Source organism: Hemicordylus capensis, chromosome 1 (assembly GCF_027244095.1).
Source record: "Hemicordylus capensis ecotype Gifberg chromosome 1, rHemCap1.1.pri, whole genome shotgun sequence".
Taxonomy (NCBI): Eukaryota; Metazoa; Chordata; class Lepidosauria; order Squamata; family Cordylidae; genus Hemicordylus; species Hemicordylus capensis.
Genome location: NC_069657.1, coordinates 50294389 through 50319592, shown reverse-complemented (window position 1 = coordinate 50319592; position 25204 = coordinate 50294389). Strand labels below are relative to the sequence as shown.

Here is a 25204-nt window from a genome sequence, read left to right as displayed (position 1 = left end):
ATACCCAGTTGCCAGTGCCCCAAGCCACAAAAAATAATTTCTCCAGCAGCTGGGAATAACAGACTACGGAAGCACATTAGTCACACACAGTTCTCCAGAGCCAGAGCCCTTGCGTTTTATTACTAATACCTGCTTGTTGCTATGGAAACTATTAGGACAGGAAAGGGGAACCGAGCCTCTTCAACACAGTTTGGTCTGTACTGCAGTCAGGAAGGCCCTTGGCAGAGAGTTGCTTCATGACACCACATTGCTCCTTGCCATGAAGCAGCCCAGGCAGCTGTTCATACTGTTTCTCATATTTATTCACACCACAAAACATCTTCAGACAGTGAGCCTGGAAGAAAAGAGAGAGAACAGAGCGGCTGGTTTGTTTCTACACAATGAGGAACAACATGAGATGACTGCATATATTTTAATGGAAGGACTTGTTCGTGAAAATTTTAAGCAAGCATGTTTTTAGGCACATACTAATTCTAGAACATAAACATGAACATAAGGAAGTTTTCCCAAAGGAGATGGGACAATTGGCCACATATTGTTAGTCTGTCCCGCTTTCAGAGGCGTATCTAGGGAAAATAGCGCCTAGGGCAAGCACTGAAATTGTGCCCCTGTCCAAACAGGGATAATGGGACTTGTAGTCAACAACATCTGGAAATCCCTGTTAAAAGGAACACTGTACCATCTAGACATGGTTGTTGATCAAAACCTGAAAACATGAGCCATTTTTATTAAAGACTTAGAACAACAGTCAGGAGTTATGTGAGGATTCCAGTGTCATTTTCTGTCTCATCTCATGCTTTTTAAAAACCATGACTTTGTCCTAAAGGATCACCTGCCCAAATTCCTGACAGCCTTTGTCTTGTGATGACAGTTGGCTCATGATGGGGTATATGTGCATTCACCAAACTAGTGCTTACTTTGACACCAGGAGGGAGGAGGATACATTAGTTTGCCACACTAGACAAAGGAATTTGCAACAGGAGCAGACAGCCAAGTTCTGCCAGGGCCAAAACCAGCCCTTGCTAGACTAAGAAATCATTGTAATTTGCCCCTTCCTGTCACAAGCAGTGTGCTGTTCTTTTATTATTGACTCTCAGATATCCAAACTCTCAGATATCTCAGTCATGGATGGAAAATATAGGGTCAATTTACAAGAGACACATTTCCTACATGGAAGTTTCTTCTGTGCAGGTGTTGTGCAGAAACCCATGGGTAGTTATCAATACATATGTATCTATTCCGCACAGTTTCTTACAAAAATGACATCCCCACAGGAAATTTTGCTTCACATTAACTAGTTCTGGGTGATAGGCAATGGACAAGAATTTGGCAAAAGAATTTGGGCATTATAAAAATATGTTACATAAATAAAATATTTGTTTTTATCTTGTTGTAAACCTCCCAGAGACATAAGTTTTGGGTTGTATAAAATATGTTAAAAAAATAAAATAAAATGATGTTCCATTTACCAAGAAACACAGACAATGTAAGCATAAAGCTGGATACAATAAAGCAGGAAGTGCATCAGAGACCCTGGGCAACAGCAAGGTCTTTTATATGTTGTTCTATATGCAAGGAACTATCATTTTTGCAAGGAAATTCCTGTCTCTAAAAGTTATTTCACTTTATGATATACTTATATTTAAAGGATAAGCAAAGTACAGTGTTTAAGAAGCAGAGCCCCACACACCCAGTTCTTTTTCCTATGACCAGAATAGGGTCATTCATGTTCTACTGGAATATCTCCTATGTTTATGGATAACTTTCTACTGAATTTTACTCTTAGTGGAAGCAAGCTAGGTGTGTTATTTATGTTTCGAAATCAATTTGCTTGGATTAATATTGAACACACAAAATTTGAATCTAGATTAATTTTAACCTGCTCCTTTGAAATGAAATTACATTAATATAAATGTAAAGCTGGCTTTATTTAACTGAATGATTATTTACATTTCAATTATTTTTTAAATCATATGAAGTTCAGAATAATATCTAATTCAGCAAAGGAAATTAGTTAATTTTAATTCTGTCTCACCGAATATAAATTTTTGTCAGTTTGAGGGAAGCAAATGTTTACATCAATTGCAAACATCTTGTATTTTTAGAGTTAAATGGCTATTTAGTATAATGTGTTGGATGTAGAGAATTTTGAATTCATAAAAATGAAAGTGTAAATCAGCTTTCTCAGTTTAAAAGCTGCACCTACCAAAATTCCCTTCCTCCATATACAACTAAAAGGCACTCTCTCCTCCTTTGCAGCTGAGCACTCGATCTGCAGCCCTGTTTAGGAGTGTGCACGGTTCGGTCCGGGCACAATTTAAAAGACCACCGAACCGGTTCGGAGGTCCAGCGGTTCGGGAGGGCGGGGGAATGTAGCTTTAAGGGGGAGTGGTAGTACTTACCCCACCCCCCGCCACTCTTCCCCCTCCGGTGCTGGTCCTTTGAAAAATCTTCTTGGGGTGGCAGAGTTCCTCCCTGCCGCTGCCGTTGTTCCTAAAGGGTTAAAGAGACGAGCGCTAGCGGTGCGCATGTGACCTGCGCGGCGCGCACACTCGTCTCTGACGCTGCCGCGCGCGTCGCATACGTCACGTATGTGGCGCGTGCGCGGCAGCAGCAGAGACAAGCGCGCGCCACGCAGGGCACATGCGCACCGCTAGCGCTCATCTCTTTAACCCTTTAGGAACAACGACGGGGGCAGGGGCGGCAGGGAGGAACTCTGCCGCCCCAAGAAGATTTTTCAAAGGACCAGCGCCGGAGGGGGAAGAGCGGCGGGGGGGTATGTACTACCCCCCCTTAAAGTAACAGTCCCCCCGTGCCTGACCGGGGGGGACTCCAGACCATGCACACCCCTAGCCCTGTTCTTTCCTTTTCCCCACCAGCAATGGGTTTTCCCTTCTTCTATACAGTCAAGGCTTCCTTTCTCTTCCTTGAACTCACCCTCTTCTTGCAGGATTTCCATTGAAAAACCTCCTGCCTTACAAACTGCAAGCCACAACTGCTCACAGGTTGGAAAATGCAAACACAAGTGTTTTTTTTAACAAGAAGGAGGCGGGACAGGATGGAACCTGGAGAGCATTCACATTTCTGGACCTCTCTAGGCACGAACTCTCTGTTCATTTAACCCTTTCAGCCTCTCCTGAAAAACTAGTTTGTTGCAGTTCTCTTACATTTCTTTTATTGTATACATTTTTAAAAAGAAACAAACATCCTCCACGGGGGCAGGGGGGAAGCATCAGCCTGAGAAAGCACCAGTCAGATATTTCTTTGAGACTACTTGAGAGCAGGTGGGGCACAGGCAATTTACTTACTTTGGACTCTGGGGTGGGTCAGGACTTGCAGCAAGAACATAAGACGAGACAGCAGGGCAGGCAGCCGTAGTGCTTGCAAATGGGAACAAGCAACCCTGCCCAGGTTACGAGCATTCCCCCTCCCCAGCACTTGCCAGTGTTTGCTGCCTGAAAGCAAGCCCTCAAATGACTCGGAAGAGCTTGCTCAGGCTCCTCAGAGCTTGAGGCCACGCCCCCTTAGATGTCACATGCAAAGGGGAGGGGCCTCAAGCTCCTTGCTCTGGCTCTTTGGAGTTTGAGGCCACGCCCCCTTTGACACCACATGCAAAGGGGGCGTGGCCTTGAGCTCCGAATGGCATGAGCAAGCTCTTTGGAGTCATTTCAGTCAGAGCTTGCTGGCTGAAAGCATCTATTCTTCCTTTCTCTCCCCCTCCGGAGGAAGAGAAAGGGGAATAGACACTTTCAGCCAGCAAACGCTGGCCGAATAATGCAAGTGCTCGCTGGGGGGCGGGCGCCTCTCCGGACCTCAGTGGGGGCAGGGGTGGGGCATGGCAAGCAGTTTGCGCCCTCCCTGCAATGGCGCCCAGGGCACGTGCCCTGCCTGCCCCACCCTCATTACGCCCCTGCCCGCTTTCTTCTGTTTCTTAAAAGGGCCACGCTAAGAGTTATAAAAGAAATAAGCAGAGTTGCTACCATGCTTTCTTTCCCTCCCTTCCCCTTGTAATATCTAATATGACATCATAGTGCTGTGTGCCATTTCACTTGGGTGGCTGGTGGGACATCATATTATGGCTGGATTCAGACGTAACATGAAACTGGAGATTGGTGAACCTGCAGTTTCAATTTGAAACCGTGAATTGTGGTTCGTCCAACCGCAGTCTAGCAATCTCCAGTTGCAGGAGAGGGGAGCCCCTCCCTTCTGCCTGGCCACCAAGGCCTATCCCAGCAAGCTCCATGGCCAGACTGTGGACAAAGCATCAGCATGTCAGCGGAGTGGCCGCAATTAGCCAAGATCTCGAAGGTGGCGTGCCGAACATGATTGTGCATTTGGGGAGTGGTTCGCACATTCTTGGCATGGAAAGGGCATTTAAATCTCTTTAAATGCCATGCTAGGCTATGCCAGGACCTCTTCTGACAGCGATGGCACCGCCCCCCACCAAGAGCCCTGCACCCAAATAGTCCTGAACAAGCATGATTTGGGGGCTATGGGGTGAGGGTGACTATTTCCATGTTAGGGAAGTGAAGGGAACATGATGACTTTCCCAGGAGAGGGTATGTAGATGAGGGAGGGCAAAGGATTCTAGGGGTCTGGCCTGCCATGACCCAGGATGCTCTTGTGAGGGTTCACCCCAGCAATCTGAACACCAGCTCCACTGGCAGCTTGCTGCCAGTGGACTTGCCCTCTAATGAGAGGGCCCGTCTAAAGAGGACGACCACAGGGTGTTAGCCCTAGGTTTCCCTTCAGACTGTGTGCTCACGAGCTGAGCTGACCCATCAAAGGAGGCCCAACTTGTGTTGGGGCCCTCAACTCTCCATGGTAAAAGATAGAACAGAATCTCTGCAACCCCTTCCCCTTCTCTGTGAAGCCTTGCATGCACCCAAAGGAGATGTTGACGCTTCATGTGCCACCGATGAGGGTCACACTGGGTTCTGGGACAAGCTGTTAAACCCATTCAAAGAGATAAGAGTTGTGTCATTTTGGGACACATGTCCACATGGGCGGATGGGCTGGCACAGGGTAAGCTTTGACAGCGACTTGGCGGCAGTCGTCAAGTTGGGGAGAGCAGTTGCCAGGGTACCCTTCCCTGTGGCTTTCCTCCATAAAGCAACCTGGCTCGATATAGAGCCCCAATGGCTTGACACTCCTGTGAGAGCGCAGTCCATTGGAGAAGGGGTTATTTTATAAGCAAATAACAATTAGTTTTATTAGTGATTGATTATCCGCGCCCCTGTCCTTCCCCCAAAGATGGTTCTTCTCATGAATTGTGAGGGGATATCTTCACAACAAAACTGAAACAAATCTGTTGTGGCCACTGCTTGTAAGGAAAAGCAATTTTGTAGCAAAAGAAACCCTGATGAAAAATTGATGGCTGTGGGCCTAAGTAAGCAGTAGAGGCGAAACACCATGGGCTGGTTCTCACACCCAGAAGCTGTTTCTCACACCCAGGAGCATCCAGCCAGGCTCCAAGCCCCATGCGTGCTCCCCCAAAAACCATTGTGTGTGAGCAAAAACCAAGAGAGGAGGCGAGAGAAGTGATTGTGTGCTAGCTGTGGTATGGATAGGAATGTGAACACAAGAACATAAGAACAGCCCTGCTGGATCTATCTAGTCCAGCGTCCTGTTTCACACAGTGGCCCAGCAGATGCCTCTGGGGACCCCACAGGCAAGAGTTATATGCATGCCCTTTCTCCTGCTGTTGCTCCCCTGCAATTAGTATTGAGAGGCATCGTGCCTTTATTATTATTTCTTGTTTACACAGTCAGACAGGTGTTATTGACTGGTTTGTTTTATCCAGACAGCGAGTCCTTCCCAAGGGCCTGGGATGGCTGAATTTTATCATCAATACTGTTGGTTATTATAGATATCGTTGCAAAATATAGGCTGTTCCCAGTAAAATTGCTTTTTGTAATTAGCTGATGGTGATTTCTGTGGCCCCTGTGGTGTTGAGGTGCTCTTCAAGTTGTTTTGGAATTGCACCTAGGGTGCCAATTACCACTGGGATTATTTTGGTCTTTTTCTGCCACAGCCTTTCAATTTCAACTCGTAGATCTTTGTATTTTGTGATTTTTTTCTATTTCTTTTTCTTCTATTCTGCTATCCCCTAGTATTGCTATGTTGATTATTTTAACTTGTTTTTCTTTCTTCTCGACTACAGTTATATCAGCGTGGTGTAGTGGCTAGAGTGCTGGACTGGGACCGGAGAGACCTGAGTTCAAATCCTCATTCAGCCATGATACTAGCTGGGTGACTCTGGGCCAGTCACTTCTCTCTCAGCCTAACCTACTTCACAGGGCTGTTGTGAGGAGAAACTGAAGTATGTAGTACACAGCTCTGGGCTCCTTGGAGGAAGAGCGGAATATAAATGTAAAAATAATAAATAATAATAATATTGTGTGGCACATGTTTGTCTGTCTGTAGTCGGAAGTCCCATAATATTTTTGCATCTTCATTTTCGACCATTTTTCAATTTTATAGTCCCACCAATTTTTGGCTACAGGTAGCTTGTATTTTTTTTGCACATGTTCCAGTGTATCATCCCTGCTACCTTGTCATGCCTTTGTTTGTAGTCAGTCTGTGCGATCTTTTTACAACAGCTGATTAGGTGGTCCACTGTTTCATCTGCTTCTTTACAAAGGCGGCACTTGCTGTTTGTTGTTGACTTTTCTACTTCTGCTCTCATTGTATTTGTTCTTAGTGCCTGTTCTTGTGCAGCCAGTATTAAACCCTCTGTTTCTTTCTTCAAGTTGCCATTCTTAAGCCATTGCCAGGTCTTGGTAATGTCTGATTTTCCACTTATGTTGTGCAAATATTGAATATGCAGTGGCTTATTTTTCCATTTTTCTGCTCGGTTCTTGACTTGTTCTTTCTTGTAGGGTTGCTTTGTTTCATTGGTGTTGAATAGTTTCTCGTTACTGACCATTTTAAGTGCATCTTCTTCCCTGTCCTTTATATATTCTTCAAGGCCTCTTTTCTCCTCCTCTGCTGTTTGATGGACTTGCAGCTTTCCTCTTCCACCTGAGCTGCGAGGGAGGTATAGCCTATCTACATCACTGCGGGGGTGCAGAGCATGATTAATGGTCATGATTTTCCTGGTCTTACGATCTAGTGTCTCTAGCTCTGCCTGGGTCCAGTCTATTATTCCTGCAGTGTATCTGAGAACAGGTATATCCCAGGTGTTTATGGCTTGTATGGTGTTCCCGCCATTGAGTTTGGACTTTAGGATTTTTCTAACTCTCCTGAAGTATTCACTTCCAATTTTTCTTTTAACTTCAGTGTGTGCAATGTTATCAGCCTGGAGAATGCCCAAGTATTTGTAATGTTCTTTCTCTTCCAGGTTCTTGTTCTTGCTTCCATTTGGCAGTTCTGTTCCTCCTGTTTTTCTTATTTTTCCTCTGTTCATTATTAATGCAGCACACTTGTCTAGTCCAAACTCCATTGCTATATCGCTACTGAATATACGGACAGTGTTTAGCAGTGATTTGATTTCTGACTGGGACTTCCATACAACTTCAGATCGTCCATGTACAGCAGATGGTTGATTTGACTTGATGTTTTAGATGTTTGGTATCCGAGGCCTGTTTTGTTTAGTATTTGTGAAAGTGGGGTCATGGCGATTACACACAACAGAGGGGATAGTGAGTCCCTTGGAAAATACCTCTTCTAATGCTAACCTGTCCAAGTGTCTCACCATTGATTGTTAACTGTGTACTCCACATGCTCATTGCTTTTTTTATATAAATATCGGAATGTTTTTGCTGACACCAGTTGTTTCTAAACATTTTAGTATCCATGTGTGTTTAGAAACAACTGGTGTCAGCAAAAACATTCAGATGTTTTTATTTATTTATTATTATTATTATTATTATTATTATTATTATTATTATTTCTTGTTTACAGAGTCAGACAGGTGTTATTGACTGGTTTGTTTTATCCAGACATCGAGTCCTTCCCAAGGACCTGGGATGCCAGAATTTTATTGTCAATGGTTATAGATATTGTCGCAGAATATAGGCTGTTCCCAGTAAAACTGCTTTTTGTAATTGGCTGATGGTGATTTCTGTGGCCCCTATGGTGTTGAGGTGCTCTTCAAGGTCTTTTGGAACTGCACCCAGGGCGCCAATGACCACTGGGATTATTTTGGTCTTTTTCTGCCACAGCCTTTCAATTTCAATTTGTAGATCTTTGTATTTGGTGATTTTTTCTATTTCTTTTTCTTCTATTCTGCTATCCCCTGGTATTGCTATGTCGATTATTTTAACTTGTTTTTCTTTCTTCTCCACTACAGTTATATCTGGTGCATTGTGTGGCAGATGTTTGTCTGTTTGTAGTCGGAAGTCCCATAATATTTTTGCATCTTCATTTTCTACCACTTTTTCATTTTTATGGTCCCACCAATTTTTGGCTACAGGTAGCTTGTATTTTTTGCAGATGTTCCAGTGTATCATCCCTGCTACCTTGTCATGCCTTTGTTTGTAGTCAGTCTGTGCAATCTTTTTACAACAGCTGATTAGGTGGTCCACTGTTTCATCTGCTTCTTTACAAAGGCGGCACTTGCTGTTTGTTGTGGATTTTTCTACTTTGGCTCTTAGTGCATTTGTTCTTAGTACCTGTTCTTGCACAGCCAGTATTAAACCCTCTGTTTCTTTCTTCAAGTAACCATTCTTAAGCCATTGCCAGGTCTTGGTGATGTCTGATGTACTACATACTTGAGTTTCTCTTTCACAACAACCCTGTGAAGTAGGTTAGGCTGAGAGAGAAGGAAAAAACAAGAAATGTAACCAATTGTATACCACATCCAAGCATTGACCCAGAACATCATGATCCAGAAAAAGGGCTTAAACCATGTCTCATTAAAACGTATGCGATTTAAATGAGCCACACCTACCTTGTCCCTCTGACTTTAAAGGAACTTGTGCATGAGTAAGGGCAGAGCCACGTTTGGCTGCCACCAATCAGGGGCCACGAATGCAGCCCCAGATACACCCCCCGTGTCTGATGTCAGACATGGGGTTGTTATTTCAGCCCAAATGGGGCCACATGGCCCCGTTTGGAGCTGAAATCGGTGGCGTGGCCAGAATGACTCTCCCTACCTTAAAGGCAGGGAGAACCACTCCTGGTCCCGCTGCCAACGCAGCAGGGCCAATCTACCTCCCTCCCGAATGGGGCCATGCAGCCCCGTTTAGGAGAGAGATCGGCCCACACTGCATTGGCAGCATAGCCAGAACGGCTCTCCCTGCCTTTAAGGCAGGGAGGGTTGCTCTGGCCCATGCTGCCCAACACAACGTGGGCCAATCTGCTTTCCAAATGGGGCCACACGGCCCCGTTTGGAAGGGAGACCATGCCCCCATGTCTGATGTCAGATGCGGGGGCGTGGCTAGCCGGGCCCCCATGTCTGACATCAGACATGGGGGTGGGTCCAGGGGGCCATGGTGGCGGCCGCACATGGGCCACCACCAGCATTGCTCCACTCCTGTGCATGAGTAACTTTCTCTGGATCAGATTCATTGTGAGGAAAGACTTTAAGGCAGTTCCCACCATACATTGAGTGAGTTTGTACTCAGATCCATTACCAACAATTATTCTCTAACAATTATCCAGGTGATTAGGTTAGACAAATAGCTCCCCTACTGCATTCTTCACTTCTAAATTAAAATTTTATCTGCTCCAGATTGACAGTATCGATAGGGAAATGGGCAGCTGATTGTCCTCTGCCAGAATGGGAATAATGTATGATAAATTTCAATTTGATCTCTATAGAAACTGATCAAAAATTAATGTATATAAAGTACAATAGAAAGAATACATGAAAAAGGTTCTTATGAAAGACATCACATGGATGGCATGATCAGGATCGTCTGGTGCTGTCAATAAAGGAAGGTCTGCCAATAAAGGAAGGTGCAAATTATTTCATACTCTCTACTGAATAGAGATGTTATGGGTGAATGCTCACATGCTGTAAGCCCTAGTACCAATTATCAACTACAAATGATCCTGCTGGCTCCTCCTCTTTTATAAATTGCATACAACAAGGTGTCCGGGCAGCAAAACCAACCATTCTTCTACAGATGCAGACCTTCTGGAAAATTACCTGCTGCCAGTTTTTGGTTCCTATACAACATATTTCAGAAGTCAGTTGTGTGAGAAGCTCAGCATCGAGACTCAGAGCCAAACTACACATTGGCCGCATTCGCACGCAATGTGGAACTAAAGGTCCAATGGACTCACATTTCACCCCGCCCCCACATTTGGGTGCAACCTGTCCATATTTGGGATGTAACCACCAGGACCTGAACTGCAGGGAGACTGCAGAAAGGAGGGGGAACTGGCTGAGTGGGCGGAGGAACTGGCTGCCGGGCTTCCTCCTTCACACAAAGGACAACCACAGCAGCCAATTGGAATGGAGAGAGGGTGGAGCTTCCTTCCCTCAACTCTGGTCTCGGATAAGGCTGCCTTCAGTCCAGTGTTTGGATGTAACAACCCCAAACTCAAACTTCAGGTAGGAGCAGAGAAACTCACAACAACCCGAGCATTCAAATTGGAGTTTGGGGAGGGAAACCTGGGGTTGCTTTTTGTACAGGACAGAGGTTCCTTGCATTTTGATGTACAAAAAATCCAACCTCTGCCCCATTTAACTCTGGTTTCCCACTACGTGCAAATGCAGCAGTTATGCTGAATGCATCATTAAAGCTGATGTGCTTAGGTTTCTCCTCCCCCTAAATAAGAACCATGGGGGAAAGTCACTGTAGCAGCTCCCGGTTCATAGGTGAGACCTGTGGTCCAAATTTGCCTCAGAAGGGTGGGAAGGGGGTTATTTCACCCTTTTCCTCCTCCACCAGCCAGAAAGAAACAAGGGCCAACTCCTCACCAGAAGACCCGGAGCCAGACATGATGAGTCTCCACCGACCCTCAACATTGGTAAATGCCTCCCTAAATAGCTGAGCACACTGGCGGCATTCCCTGGGGCTTCACCTTGCTTCCTCTCCCACCCCAGCCATGCTGGCCCAATCTTCCGTTTCCCTGGTGGCTCATGAGTCCCTCCTCCTTCCTCCACATCTAGGGTGGGGCCCCTGCTCTGCCTGACGCAGCAGGGAAGCTGCATGTCGGGCCAGCCCCAGCCCACCACTGGCCACCTACTCACCAGTTTCCTGGCATGCCCTGCCATTGGAGTTGGGCACTTGCATGAGTCCCAGGCTGTCTGATCAGGCTCAGCAGCAAACCACCCTACATCGGGACAGAGGACAAGGCTGCTTGACCTTGACCGGCTGCTTGAGTGCTGGATAGGTGCTTTAACACTTTGTTCTTGCCACAGCCCTGATCCAAATCAGGGCCCCTGGAGCAGCTCTTTGTTCCCATTAGTGTGTGGTGTAGTGGTTAGAGTGCTGGAGTAGGACCGGAGAGACCCGAGTTCAAATCCCCATTCAGCCATGATACTAGCTGGGTGACCCTGGGCCAGTCACTTCCCTCTCAGCCTAACCTACTTCACAGGGTTGTTGTGAGGAGAAACTCAAGTATGTAGTACACCGCTCTGGGCTCCTTGGAGGAAGAGCGGGATATAAATGTAATAAAAATATATATATAAAATGATATACCTGGACTACCACTTAACTCATGTTTGAGCAGGTGCGTAACAATGATAGGGCAAGGGGAGACAGTTGTCTGGGGGCCCCACTGCCTGGAGGGGCACCCCAGGGGCACCTCATGTGACTCCCCATTGCCCCCTGCCCAGCCCCATAGCCTCTCAGCCACTTGCCCTCTTCGCCGTCTCTCCTGCTTGTTCTACTGGCCCGCAATCCAAGCAGCAGGCAAGCTGCAAAGAGCTCCTTTTCTACCGCCTCTCAGCTGATCGGCGGGTGGGCGGGGCTTCCACGGAGGCCTCCGTGTAGGCCGCAGTGAAGCCTGAACTCGAGTAGGGCCCAAGCAAGCCAGGAAGGAGGAGGCAGCCAGAGTGTTCTCTGCAGCAGAAGACCCCTTGCTGCCCTGCTTAACCCAGACCAGCATTTGCCAGGTAGAGTGTGAACTCCTTTTTGTGGTTACCTTTCCCTCCCCCCCCTCCCCCATATATAGGGATCTGCTTGCCATAGGGCTTGGATATGGGGGGGGGGCGGGACCGAGAAGTCTCTGAATATTTATTTTGAAACAGCTTGGAAAATTTGCTGACTTAAAAAAAACTATCTAAAAAGTCCTATAAGTGGCTTGTTTCATGGCAGAAAATTGCAAAAACTTCTGGAACAGCATTTTATTAATTTTATTTATTCATTCATTCATTTATAAATGCACTTATGTTCAAGTTGTTTTGCAACCCAGAAGGTCTGAGTGAGAACTGTGAAGCATGTGTGGTACTTTTATTTTATTTTTCTTGTGTGTGAACTGCTCCCCAATAACTTGCAGGGACTTCAGGGTAAATCTGGCCAACATGTGAATGCAGCACCTCCATTCCAGAGGAGATGTGTCTTAAAGGGCTTTAAAAGCCTCCTGTGAAAAACCTCCTGCAATCAAACTTGACTGAATTTGTTCAGAATTCTGGGAAAACAAACATAGGTTCACCCTGCATGGTTGAAAGTCTCCTTTGCTAATCTGCAGCGAGGGGCCCATTTTAATAATTCATCTTTCTAGTGTGTTCTAGGCATTAAAAGTAATAAAAATGTATAGTACTCAATGTATATCACTATATATTGTGATGTGTGTGTGTGTGTGTGTTCAGTGAAATGTATTTGCAGGCAGCATACTTATTTTGGAATATCAGACTTAAATCCTTGGGGGCCTGGGGTGTGCGGAGGCCCCGGACTTTGGGGGGGGCCGCATTTTAAAATCTTGTATCTGGGCCCACTCCAACCTTGCTACGCCCCTGTGTTTGAGTCAAGGAGGATTATCTGTTTGAGCTAATTCTTCACTTTACTAAATAGTTCCCAAAAATTTGACCCAAGCTGCTTGGTAGCCCAGGTGTATCATTTGGCACCAGTGGGAACAAATAGCTGCTGCGGGGGCTGATTTGGATCAGGGCTGTGGCAAGAACAAAGTGTTAAAGCACCTGTCCGACACTCAACCTGGCTCACAAGCTGCTCACAAAGAGCTTACCCAGGCTTTTTACCTTTTAAAGCTGCAGAACAGGCAGATATTCAATAGGGAACATTTTTTCCCCTCAATCACTGCATCTCTGTGCTAGGAAACACTGCACACAATGCAACTGTTAAAAACACTGAGCCGATGCCAAGAAAGAAAGAAAGAAAGAAAGAAAGAAAGAAAGAAAGAAAGAAAGAAAGAAAGAAAGAAAGAAAGAAAGCAACCCTAGTATTCACAGTCCACCTGCCTATCTAGTCACAGACTTCTGGCAAATCACTCTGTAATTTGATAGGAAACGGCATGTCATCATCATCTCCTCCACAGGAAGCAGGACAAATGAGAGAGCCACGGTCTTGCCCTTGCTGGATGATTCAAGGCAAGTTCACACTTTCATAGTGATAATTTAAATCAGCATATGATGACTCACCATAGATCCCTGTCTTAAGTAACCTATTTTGGATGAAGCAAGCAGGACTGAACCACATAATGAAGCTGAGACCATCTTCAAGGAGCAGAGTTATCCTTTACAACTTGGTAGTGGTGGAACCAAAATCAGTGCCATCCCCAATTTCCCGCAGCACCGCAGGACGTTTCTCTGTAATGGCTTTATTTATGCTCTCATTTGTTCTCTTGATTTGAGCTGTCTTGAAACACTGTAGCAAGGTTTGTCAGATGAGATGCAAAATCAATTTCACTGAGATTTTTCAATACTTTTGTGGGGGAAGGAGAGGGAATATCACTTTAAATAACCTTAGAGGCTGGGAACTCTCACCACTGAAACAAAATGTGTGTGTGTGTGTGTGTTCCCCAAAGAAGCTGGGTATGCGTATATTTTCTCCGAAGATGCTGGGTATGTGTATCACTTGCATATGTCTGGCTATTTACAATAACCATAGCTGCCGAGAGGGAGAGGGGAAGGGCAAAGGGCTGTCCAGTTGCCCCACCCCAGATTTACAAGAAATGAATATGACAAATATTTTTATACCGCTTTTCAACAAAAGTTCCCAAAGCCGTTTGCATAGATATAAATAAATAATATGGCCAGATTAATGTGAAGTGTCAGGTGGTTTTATTTATTCATATGTACTCCCACACTCATGCTTCCTGCAGACGTCCAGGCTTTCATCTGGTCACTTGTAGTTTTCATTGTAATTTTAATCTACTTTAAATTGGGTTTTTATTTTAATTATCATGTATTTTTATTTTATTTTAGTGTAAACTGCCCTGAGCCATTTTAGGAAGAGCGGTGTGGATAGATAGATAGATAGAGATATAGATATATACACACACACAGATCACTGTTTTTATTTGGGGCAGGAAGGGGGAATGAGAGTTTTAAAGCAAATTGTTAATGATGACTTAAATTTGCTCTTTCAGAAGAAAAAAACTATCAAACCAATGTTTTTTTACATTGTATATTGTATATATTGTAAATTGTATATACAGTATATATAAATTTAATAAATAAACAAATAATAAAAAAATAAGTAGGAGTTGCCACCATGTGTCCAAGGCATGTGTGCGAACATGGTATGGAAAACTTAATACGGATACTTAGATTTTGAAATTAAATTTTCTCTTTTTTTAATTTTAAAACAGCATACATTAGAATCTCCAAAATGTCACTCAAGTTAGATACAAACAGTGCAGTTTCTACAGGCACCGATACCTCTTACAGTGTGATTTACAAAAGGTAACACACTCCATTTTGTTTGAGGAAAAACATTGGTTTGATAGTTTTTTTTCTTCGGAAAGAGCAAGTTTAAGTCATCATTAGTGATTTGCTTTAAAATTTGCATTCCCCCTTCCTACTCCAAATGAAAACAGTGATCAGTTTTCCCTACAACTCAGATACAAGAGAAAGCATGTCAGAATTTCAGGTTCTCAACAAATAAAGATTTCCATGTTTTTCTGCTCCCTTAACCCCAAGACCATGCCTCAACTCATACAGCTCCCACAGCTCCTCTCATCCTTTGTCTTGAGCCCTTGCCATAAAATTCTAAATTCTGCCAACACATACTGAGCATAATCCAAATAACCATTAACAGGGAAGTTACATGTACATCAGTAAAAGCAGGGCAACTTAGAAAAGCTTCCCTTTGGCTGAAACAAGCTTTCAGTTTTCAGTCTGAAGAAAGCAATTAAATGTAAATATATGAAAGTTAGGCACAGTATTTGGAAGGCAGAATAAATTTCTTTGTCACGAACTGGAACCTTTGGGGTAAAGAACACACACCATCCTGGTTATAAAATGATTGTCTATGAATTCAATGACATGTGATGTGCACACAAACATGCTGCAGACACATGCTTCCAACTGGAAGTGCTTCTCCCTGCACCAGGGGCGTAGCAAGGTTGGAGTGGGCCCAGAGACAAGATTTTAAAATGCGGCCCCCCCCAAAGTCCGGGGCCTCCGCACACCCCAGGCCCCCAAGGATTTAAGTCTGATATTCCAAAATAAGTATGCTGCCTGCAAATACATTTCACTGAACACACACACACACACACATCACAATATATAGTGATATACATTGAGTACTATACATTTTTATTACTTTTAATGCCTAGAACACACTAGAAAGATGAATTATTAAAATGGGCCCCTCGCTGCAGATTAGCAAAGGAGACTTTCAACCATGCAGGGTGAACCTATGTTTGTTTTCCCAGAATTCTGAACAAATTCAGTCAAGTTTGATTGCAGGAGGTTTTTCACAGGAGGCTTTTAAAGCCCTTTAAGACACATCTCCTCTGGAATGGAGGTGCTGCATTCACATGTTGGCCAGATTTACCCTGAAGTCCCTGCAAGTTATTGGGGAGCAGTTCACACACAAGAAAAATAAAATAAAAGTACCACACATGCTTCACAGTTCTCACTCAGACCTTCTGGGTTGCAAAACAACTTGAACATAAGTGCATTTATAAATGAATGAATGAATAAATAAAATTAATAAAATACTGTTCCAGAAGTTTTTGCAATTTTCTGCCATGAAACAAGCCACTTATAGGACTTTTTAGATAGTTTTTTTTAAGTCAGCAAATTTTCCAAGCTGTTTCAAAATAAATATTCAGAGACTTCTCGGTCCCGCCCCCCCCCATATCCAAGCCCTATGGCAAGCAGATCCCTATATATGGGGGAGGGGGGGGAGGGAAAGGTAACCACAAAAAGGAGTTCACACTCTACCTGGCAAATGCTGGTCTGGGTTAAGCAGGGCAGCAAGGGGTCTTCTGCTGCAGAGAACACTCTGGCTGCCTCCTCCTTCCTGGCTTGCTTGGGCCCTACTCGAGTTCAGGCTTCACTACGGCCTACACGGAGGCCTCCGTGGAAGCCCCGCCCACCCGCCGATCAGCTGAGAGGCGGTAGAAAAGGAGCTCTTTGCAGCTTGCCTGCTGCTTGGATTGCGGGCCAGTAGAACAAGCAGGAGAGACGGCGAAGAGGGCAAGTGGCTGAGAGGCTATGGGGCTGGACAGGGGGCAATGGGGAGTCACATGAGGTGCCCCTGGGGTGCCCCTCCAGGCAGTGGGGCCCCCAGACAACTGTCTCCCCTTGCCCTATCATTGTTACGCACCTGCCCTGCACTCTTTTCTTTTTATAAAAAAACCAACCACATGGACCGTGTGGGAACCCAGTCAGGACTGAGGAACAGGAAGGAGGAAGTTCATTTTTCCCCCTGCACCTTGTTTTCCAACTGAAAACTTTCCCTCTAAAGCAGTGATCTGTCACTTCAGAAATCACCGCTTCAGAGTGGCAATTCTCAGCAAGAAAAGATGGCAGGGAACAAGTGAACTTCTCTTCCCTGTCCGGCATGATCCTGTGAGTTCATTCCACAGACACCTGTTTTTGGAGAGAGAGAGAGGAGCTGCATGTATAGGTGCATAATATATTTATGGCATGTATAGTTTGGCCCTAAGAAGCAGAGACGAGATGAGGTGAGGTAGTCATGAGGTGGTTCATGAGATGAGGTGAGATGGTCACCTCTCAGGCAGCCAATTATTAGAGTGTCAGCAGGGCAGCAAGATGTTGCGATTGGAACAGCTCTTGGTTTGGGACTGCTTTGACCCTTGCAAAGTTTGCAAGGCACACCTCTCTTTGCACTCCTTGCAACGCACACAAGAAGAATTAGGAGAAAAGAGGAGGCTGCTGGCAAACCTCTCCCTGCCCTCTACACCACTTTCAAAGCTTGGAAGGCATGATTCTGAAAGGAGACTGCACCCCCTGCCCCTGCCCCCGCCCCCGGCATAAGGCCTCATCTTAGGAACTGCAATACGTTAGGCTGCCCCTGCTAAGAAGGGGCTGGATTCTATGCTGAATTTTCCAGGAATAAACTAAAGCACCACAGGGTCCAAGGAGGAAGACAAAACGTGAAATACTTCTTGCATACTTTCCTTTCCTCACAGATTTCCAACTGAGCTTCACCAACTCATGCTCCAGTAGCCAAGAATTACCTCACTTAATAAACAAGGAAGATAAGTTGCAAGCTTGTCGAACTCTCCACTACAGGCTCCCGCTCCATGCTCTCTTGGTGAAAGATTTATGAACCAAAACAAAGAAAGGGGAGACGTAACGGGGAAGGGGGTGTCAGACACACCAAGGAGTTGGGGGATAACCGGATGCACAGACCTTGTAGTAGGTTTTTCAAGGCCGGTGCCATCTATCGGCTGCCACTTAAGAGTTGCATGGATATAGATTAAGTTGATGATATACTGTCGTCACATACTCCCCAGCTCTGTAATATCTATTTATATTCTGCCTGCTTTACATGGTGTCACGAGCTTGCCCTATGAGCATTTTTTTAGGAAGAGGTGTCATATCTTATGGAACGTAACATGCCCTCTGTTATGAAATTCAAATATCAGTTTTTTGCCTGCTTTGCAGTGCATATCGGAATCACATCTCAAATCAGGGTGGATCTGCTCCCCACACCCAGCCTTTGATAGAACATAGGCATAGTATTAACCCTTTTACAGCAGATCATCTCAAGGTGGAAACACAAAACACACAGTTCATATTTCTTTGCATTTAGGTTCTGTGCTTGAACTGTAAAAGCCTAGCTGGGAGAGTTGTAAGCAGAACAGAAACCTCTCTCGTAGTATAAAATGAGGAAGGGGCTTCTGAGGGTGCTTGCTCCCACTCTGGTAGTACTTAGTGGGCTCTCATTCCTAATTCTCTTTTAGGCCAAGCAAGCTCTTTTTTATATAACTCCACAAAGACCCCGCTAGCAAGGTCTCTATTGCTAACAGGCTGTATTCAGCCATCTCCCCATTCCCATGCCTGATTTTCTCCATTTTCCCTCAGTGGAGAAGCTGCCTTTGATTTGTGGACCCAATTTTCTCCTGTGTAATTCTTCTCTCCCCTATGAATTGGCTTTTCACTCATACATTTCTGCTTGCCTGGGAAAGGATTAGAAAACTTCTTTCACTATGTCAGCCCTATTTCTGGCCTCTGCCTGTTATCTGGGAATATAGGACAGTGGTGGCACTAGAAGAGCGTTGTTAACAGGCAGAGAGATCTGCCATGCGGCCCTCTTGCCCCCTCTCCCCATCAAGCACTCAAACACAGCAAGGAGATAAAGTTCTGCTCACAATGGGGAGTATCTCTGTTATTTCTCCCTTTGCAGTTACCAAAGACAGCTGCAGAATTTTCTCTTTAGAATCCTTTTGCCTTCTAAACATTATTAGCGTTCTGCTTTTCAGTGAGAAACCTACACAATAGGCATTAATATAATAGTTCATTTTTTAAAAAGATGCGGGGAAGAGAATGAACAAAATGAAGACTCTTTCCAGTCTTCCTAGACACCAAAGTTTTACAGTGCCCACAGGCATCAGAGGCAATGGTGGGGGAAAGCTTTCAGAGAAAGGAACTGACTTTAATGTTGCAGCCTATATCTGCTGGGTAAAAGGTCTGTACCAGAATACCTGTAGCCTGTGAGAAAACACATGGGAACCGAACCAGCATTTTAATAGCAGGTTATATACAGCTGCTTCAAACATCATGAGACACACCAAATACACAAGGGAATATATCTAAAGTAGACCTACATGAATGCTATAGGCTGTAGCTCAATGGTAGAGCATCTGATTTGTATACAGAAGGTTCCAAATTCAATCCCTAGCATCTTCAGGTAGGGCTGAGAAAGACTCCTGCTTGACACCTTGGAGAGCCACTGGCAGTCAGTACAGACAATACTGAGTTAGGGAGATGAATGGTCCGTACTGTATATGGCAGCTTCCTATGCACTTTAAATGAAGCATGGGTGCATTTATAGCACAGTTGTCATAGATTTTCAACATTCTCATGTTTAGTTCAGAACTCTCATTCTGGTAGGGCATGTAGAAGAGCCCAACTTATTTCTGCTCACATGCACAGCCTCTTACATCGCAACATCTTAAACCACTGCACTTCAAGAAAGGGCCTTGGAGGAGCACGGATTCCTGGCCCTATTCTTCAGTGATTTCCTCACATCTCAGGCAGTAGCTACTCCAGCCATATCTGCTGTCCCTCACACTTGATCTCTTTTAAAGTTATGCAGGGTTTTCTTCTTCTCAAAAACCTCACCTTTCCTATTCTGTTTGCCCTGCGAGTAGTATAGTAGACATACGAGCTGTCAAAAACTATGTGCTTTCGTTTTTTGTTTTTTAAAAAGAGTTTGTTTTGACAGTGGTAGATATTCTATCTAAATATGCTTGGACAAAACAGGCATAGAAATGGCCACAGCCTTTTGTAGCTAGAAATTCTTCAACCCTGTACACCTTGTTCTCTTCCATTTTAACTTTCTATAATTCTTCAGGATAGAAGCTGCCAAGAACTGCCTCACCCATGTAATCTTTTAACAAGCAGACAGGCCTTTAAATTCTTCTGATGACTTGGTCTGCTACAAACAACCCTGGGGTGTAGTTCTGTTCATAGCCTTTCTAAAAAACAACAACAAAACACCTTTAATTTTAGAAATCCTAACGTGATCTCCTTTTCTTAGCACAAGAGGCTTGGCTTTTTTGTGGATAGAGCTACCATAAGAGAGAAATCGAATAGAAATCGAATAGAAATCAAGTGAGTGAGTAAATGAATGAATGAATGAATGAATGAATAAGCTGCTTTCCAAACAGCTAGATTGTCCGTGGGGTTAACATCCACAGGTCTGGTTTGGAGGGTTCTGCAAAAGCTGTGGTTATAGCTCTTTAGGAGTTCAGGCAAGACATCGGTATACCTGAGGGTGTTGTGAGTGGTAAAATACCTCCACATTCTTGTTTATAAAGTTCTGTTAAACTGTCCCACCACTCCTGCTTTGACATTCTTGTTTGTGACAAAGTGGTGAATCTCATGCTCCTTTAACAAGCCGCCTACTGGCTTATTTAAAAATTCCGTCCCACTGTCAGTCTGGAGTTTGCCAGGCTTCCAGCCTTCTCCAAAATAGCTTTGAATGCCATGGCCACTTCCCTGACTGTTTTGTATTTTTAGAGGTGCACCCCAAGCATATATCCACAACTGTCAAAATGTACTTGTAACCTTTGTTATCTATATATATATTTCTCCTGGGTGTGGGTGTGAGCTGATTGGCTGGGCTGCTGGGGCGCCTGATTGGTCCAGGCGCACCCAGGAGAATGGCGGCGGCGGCCATGGCCAGGGAGCCAGGCGGGCCCGGCCGCGGAGTCGAGGCGGCGGGCCTGGCTGGGCCCGGTGGCGGCGGCGGCACTCCTGGGCCCGGCGGCCGCGGCGGCGGCGGCACCCCCCTCGGGCCCGGCGGCCGCGGCGGCGGCGGCACCCCCCTCGGGCCCGGCGGCCGCGGCGGCGGCGGCACCCCCCTCGGGCCCGGCGGCCGCGGCGGCGGCGGCACCCCCCTCGGGCCCGGCGGCCGCGGCGGCGGCGGCACCCCCCTCGGGCCCGGCGGCCGCGGCGGCGGCGGCACCCCCCTCGGGCCCGGCGGCCGCGGCGGCGGCGGCACCCCCCTCGGGCCCGGCGGCCGCGGCGGCGGCACCCCCCTCGGGCCCGGCGGCCGCGGCGGCGGCACCCCCCTCGGGCCCGGCGGCCGCGGCGGCGGCACCCCCCTCGGGCCCGGCGGCCGCGGCGGCGGCACCCCCCTCGGGCCCGGCGGCCGCGGCGGCGGCACCCCCCTCGGGCCCGGCGGCCGCGGCGGCGGCACCCCCCTCGGGCCCGGCGGCCGCGGCGGCGGCACCCCCCTCGGGCCCGGCGGCCGCGGCGGCGGCACCCCCCTCGGGCCCGGCGGCCGCGGCGGCGGCACCCCCCTCGGGCCCGGCGGCCGCGGCGGCGGCACCCCCCTCGGGCCCGGCGGCCGCGGCGGCGGCACCCCCCTCGGGCCCGGCGGCCGCGGCGGCGGCACCCCCCTCGGGCCCGGCGGCCGCGGCGGCGGCACCCCCCTCGGGCCCGGCGGCCGCGGCGGCGGCACCCCCCTCGGGCCCGGCGGCCGCGGCGGCGGCACCCCCCTCGGGCCCGGCGGCCGCGGCGGCGGCACCCCCCTCGGGCCCGGCGGCCGCGGCGGCGGCACCACCCTCGGGCCCGGCGGCCGCGGCGGCGGCACCACCCTCGGGCCCGGCGGCCGCGGCGGCGGCACCACCCTCGGGCCCGGCGGCCGCGGCGGCGGCACCACCCTCGGGCCCGGCGGCCGCGGCGGCGGCACCACCCTCGGGCCCGGCGGCCGCGGCGGCGGCACCACCCTCGGGCCCGGCGGCCGCGGCGGCGGCACCACCCTCGGGCCCGGCGGCCGCGGCGGCGGCACCACCCTCGGGCCCGGCGGCCGCGGCGGCGGCACCACCCTCGGGCCCGGCGGCCGCGGCGGCGGCACCACCCTCGGGCCCGGCGGCCGCGGCGGCGGCACCACCCTCGGGCCCGGCGGCCGCGGCGGCGGCACCACCCTCGGGCCCGGCGGCCGCGGCGGCGGCACCACCCTCGGGCCCGGCGGCCGCGGCGGCGGCACCACCCTCGGGCCCGGCGGCCGCGGCGGCGGCACCACCCTCGGGCCCGGCGGCCGCGGCGGCGGCACCACCCTCGGGCCCGGCGGCCGCGGCGGCACCACCCTCGGGCCCGGCGGCCGCGGCGGCACCACCCTCGGGCCCGGCGGCCGCGGCGGCACCACCCTCGGGCCCGGCGGCCGCGGCGGCGGGCCCGGCGGCCGCGGAGGTAAGGCGGCGGGCCCGGCGGCCGCGGAGGTAAGGCGGCGGGCCCGGCGGCCGCGGAGGTAAGGCGGCGGGCCCGGCGGCCGCGGAGGTAAGGCGGCGGGCCCGGCGGCCGCGGAGGTAAGGCGGCGGGCCCGGCGGCCGCGGAGGTAAGGCGGCGGGCCCGGCGGCCGCGGAGGTAAGGCGGCGGGCCCGGCGGCCGCGGAGGTAAGGCGGCGGGCCCGGCGGCCGCGGAGGTAAGGCGGCGGGCCCGGCGGCCGCGGAGGTAAGGATGCTCTGTGCCCGGGCCCACTAGTATTTAGAAAACTGTTGCTTGTCTATTAAATCTGCCTGCCATTGTGCATCCACCCCTGAAACTTGTTTCTTTTAAAATGAATCCTCGGCTTGTGCAGAGTGTAAGCGTCCTGCTCTGAAAGCCAGGCCTCAACTTGCCTTTTACTCAGCACTTTACTGTGCTGTCTGGCCTCTTGAAATAGCAGATTTACATGAGTGAAGCTCTCAACTCTCCGGGGGTATGTGGGTTGCAATATATTTTCTTTAGGATTTTCTCGTGTTCTGCCTTGGTGCTGCTTAACACAGGTATGAACACACATATTTAATACAAAATCATTTTATTGGTCATGATCAGTGGAAGCACATGAGATGCAGGTTTCGTTGACATCTCTGAGGTATGTGTTTTCAAAGGCACAGACTTGCACAAAAGAGTGCAATGTTTTAATACTGCAGGGTAAAAAAAAAACAGAGTAAGCAAACAAATTAAAACACATCAGGCTTACCAGCTTGTTGGGCTCATCAATTGGGGTTTGCTCTTCAGTTTTTGTAAACACACTGCCATCCACGGCTTCCTTCTCCTCCCCACTTTCAGATGAAGTAAAGCATACAGCCCTGCAGGAGGAGGATATTGGGCTGCCTGAAACTGGCATCAGGCAATCACACGATGACCAATCTTCACTGGACCTGCAGCACTTTTTCTCACCCTGGAGAAAACCCTGGGGGCCTGTTTGACAAATAAGAATGGCAGCGACACTCATCATTGTCAGAAGTCCCCATCTGAATATTGGCAACAGTAGTCATCACGCCAATAAAAATGAGGCTGCCTCTTCACCCATTTTTCCATATGCAGCTTTCACTCCATAGGCGCTTCCATTTCAGAATCTGAACTCATGCTTCTGTTTTGGGTGGGTAGAGGCTCCCCAGTTTCCACAGCTGGAGTGGGAGTGGTGTTACAGAGCCCACAATCACATTCTTGTTCATCATACTGGTTCACTGAGAAGGTTGCTACTGGATCTGGAACCTGGCCCACAGCAAAAACAGCCATCTGATGAGTTTTTAGGCCTACTGAAGAGTAGGACAGACTCTTCAATGTTATATACATGGCCCTGGCTTTCCTAAACATAATGTTCAAGGGTGCCGGTGGCAAAGACAGGACCACAGGCCACAATGGAATCCTAACCGTCTTCCATGCAGGTGCAGATTACGTTTTTTGCCACCCATAGACAACCAAAGATTTGCTGCCCTGGCAAGCATTCCCCTTTACAAGTAAAGGGCTGGGTGGGAGAGCTAAATCTGTTTTCAATACCTTTTAAAATTGCCACTGTACAACGGTGGCATGGTGGGCCTGCCTGACGCCCAAATCATGACAGGTCGGACTGTCTTCATGCACGGTGGGATGGTGGCGAAGATGGCAGGGAGAACTCCACCCATGGGCCCACCTGCTTCCCAAATGACAGGTCAGGCCATTTTCAGCCCATTTAGAGGGTCTCTACACGAACGTGCACAGAGGCCTGAAATGGGTAGAAAACAGCCCAACCTGTCATTTGGAAGGCAGGTGGGCCTGTGGGATTAGCAGCTTTTACCCCTGTGTCTGCTGCCATCCCAGGATTAGACTTCCCCTTGTGCTCCAGGGAGAAAGAAAAAGAGGAGCTGCAGAAATAGAGCAGAGGGAGGAGCTGTAGAAATAATTATTTTTCTGTTTCTGGTGCGTTGTACTTAGGTACGTGCAGCAAAACCAGGATTCTTTTGGTCAAACTAGATGCAACAGCAACAGTCATGTCTGTTGATTATATGTAAAGCGGGAATTGTGGGGGGGGGGCCTCTAATTTTAATTTCACAAGGGGCATACATGAAGGTTGCTGAACCCATCAATTCAGCTAATAGGTTTGCCAAGTTTCAGAGTCTGACCTGAAGTTTCATGGTTCAGCTTTCTAGGGTTGCCAGCTCTCAGTGTTAACTATTGCTGTATAATGTCTTTCCTCAATATTTTTCACAATATCAAGCCATTATGATCCCTAGGACTGCTTTCAATAATCTCATGAAGATTGATACCAGTTCCTGGAGACTCCAGGCCCATTTGGGAGGCGGGCAACCCTACCTCCTCCTCAGAGACTGTGCAAGAAGAAAAATAGCAGGGCGAGGGGCAAGAAACACCACCCAAGCTAATTTCTGCTTGGATTTATAAGGTATTTTATAATTAGCTCCTCTTCCACGTTGTCTGTCAAACTCTACCAGTGAGTAATCTGTATGACTAGACTCTATCCTGTCCTACAAGGTTCCATCTTCTTCAGATGTCAACTGATTCCACCTCAACAAACTTCACTCCTGGTGTCAGACACCACTCCTCATCTCCAAGTTTCCTTCCCACTAAATCTCAGGGTCTGCATTTCTAGAGACCTGGCAACTTCACCTACAAGAAGAGTCTTCAGAGTTGCCTTGGTCTGAGACAAAAGACATTCTCCAAGTCACTTTTTAATGTATGTATGCATGCATGCAGAGGAAGAGAGCTGCTCTTGTGGTAGCAAGCATGACTTGTCCCCTTAGTTAAGCAGGGTCCATCCTGGTTGCATATGAAAGGGAGACTAGAAGTGTAAGCACTATATTCTCCTTAGGGGATGGAGCTGCTCTGGCAAGAGCATCTATGTTCCAAGTTCCTTCCCTGGCATCTCCAAGATAGCGCCGAGAGAGGCTCCTGCTTGCAACCTTGGAGAAGCCACTGCCAGTCCGTGTAGACAAT

At 48.2% G+C, this 25204-nt stretch overlaps 1 long non-coding RNA gene across 1 annotated transcript; it reads right to left on the bottom strand.

Annotated features, from left to right (window-relative positions):
• Positions 1–76: 76 nt before the first annotated feature.
• LOC128339274 (uncharacterized) lies at positions 77–23903 on the bottom strand. The gene is made up of 2 exons (XR_008312941.1): positions 22971–23903; positions 77–334 (listed from the first exon to the last, which is right to left on the bottom strand). It is a non-coding gene; the product is annotated as an uncharacterized LOC128339274 (long non-coding RNA).
• Between the last annotated feature and the right edge of the window lie 1301 nt (positions 23904–25204).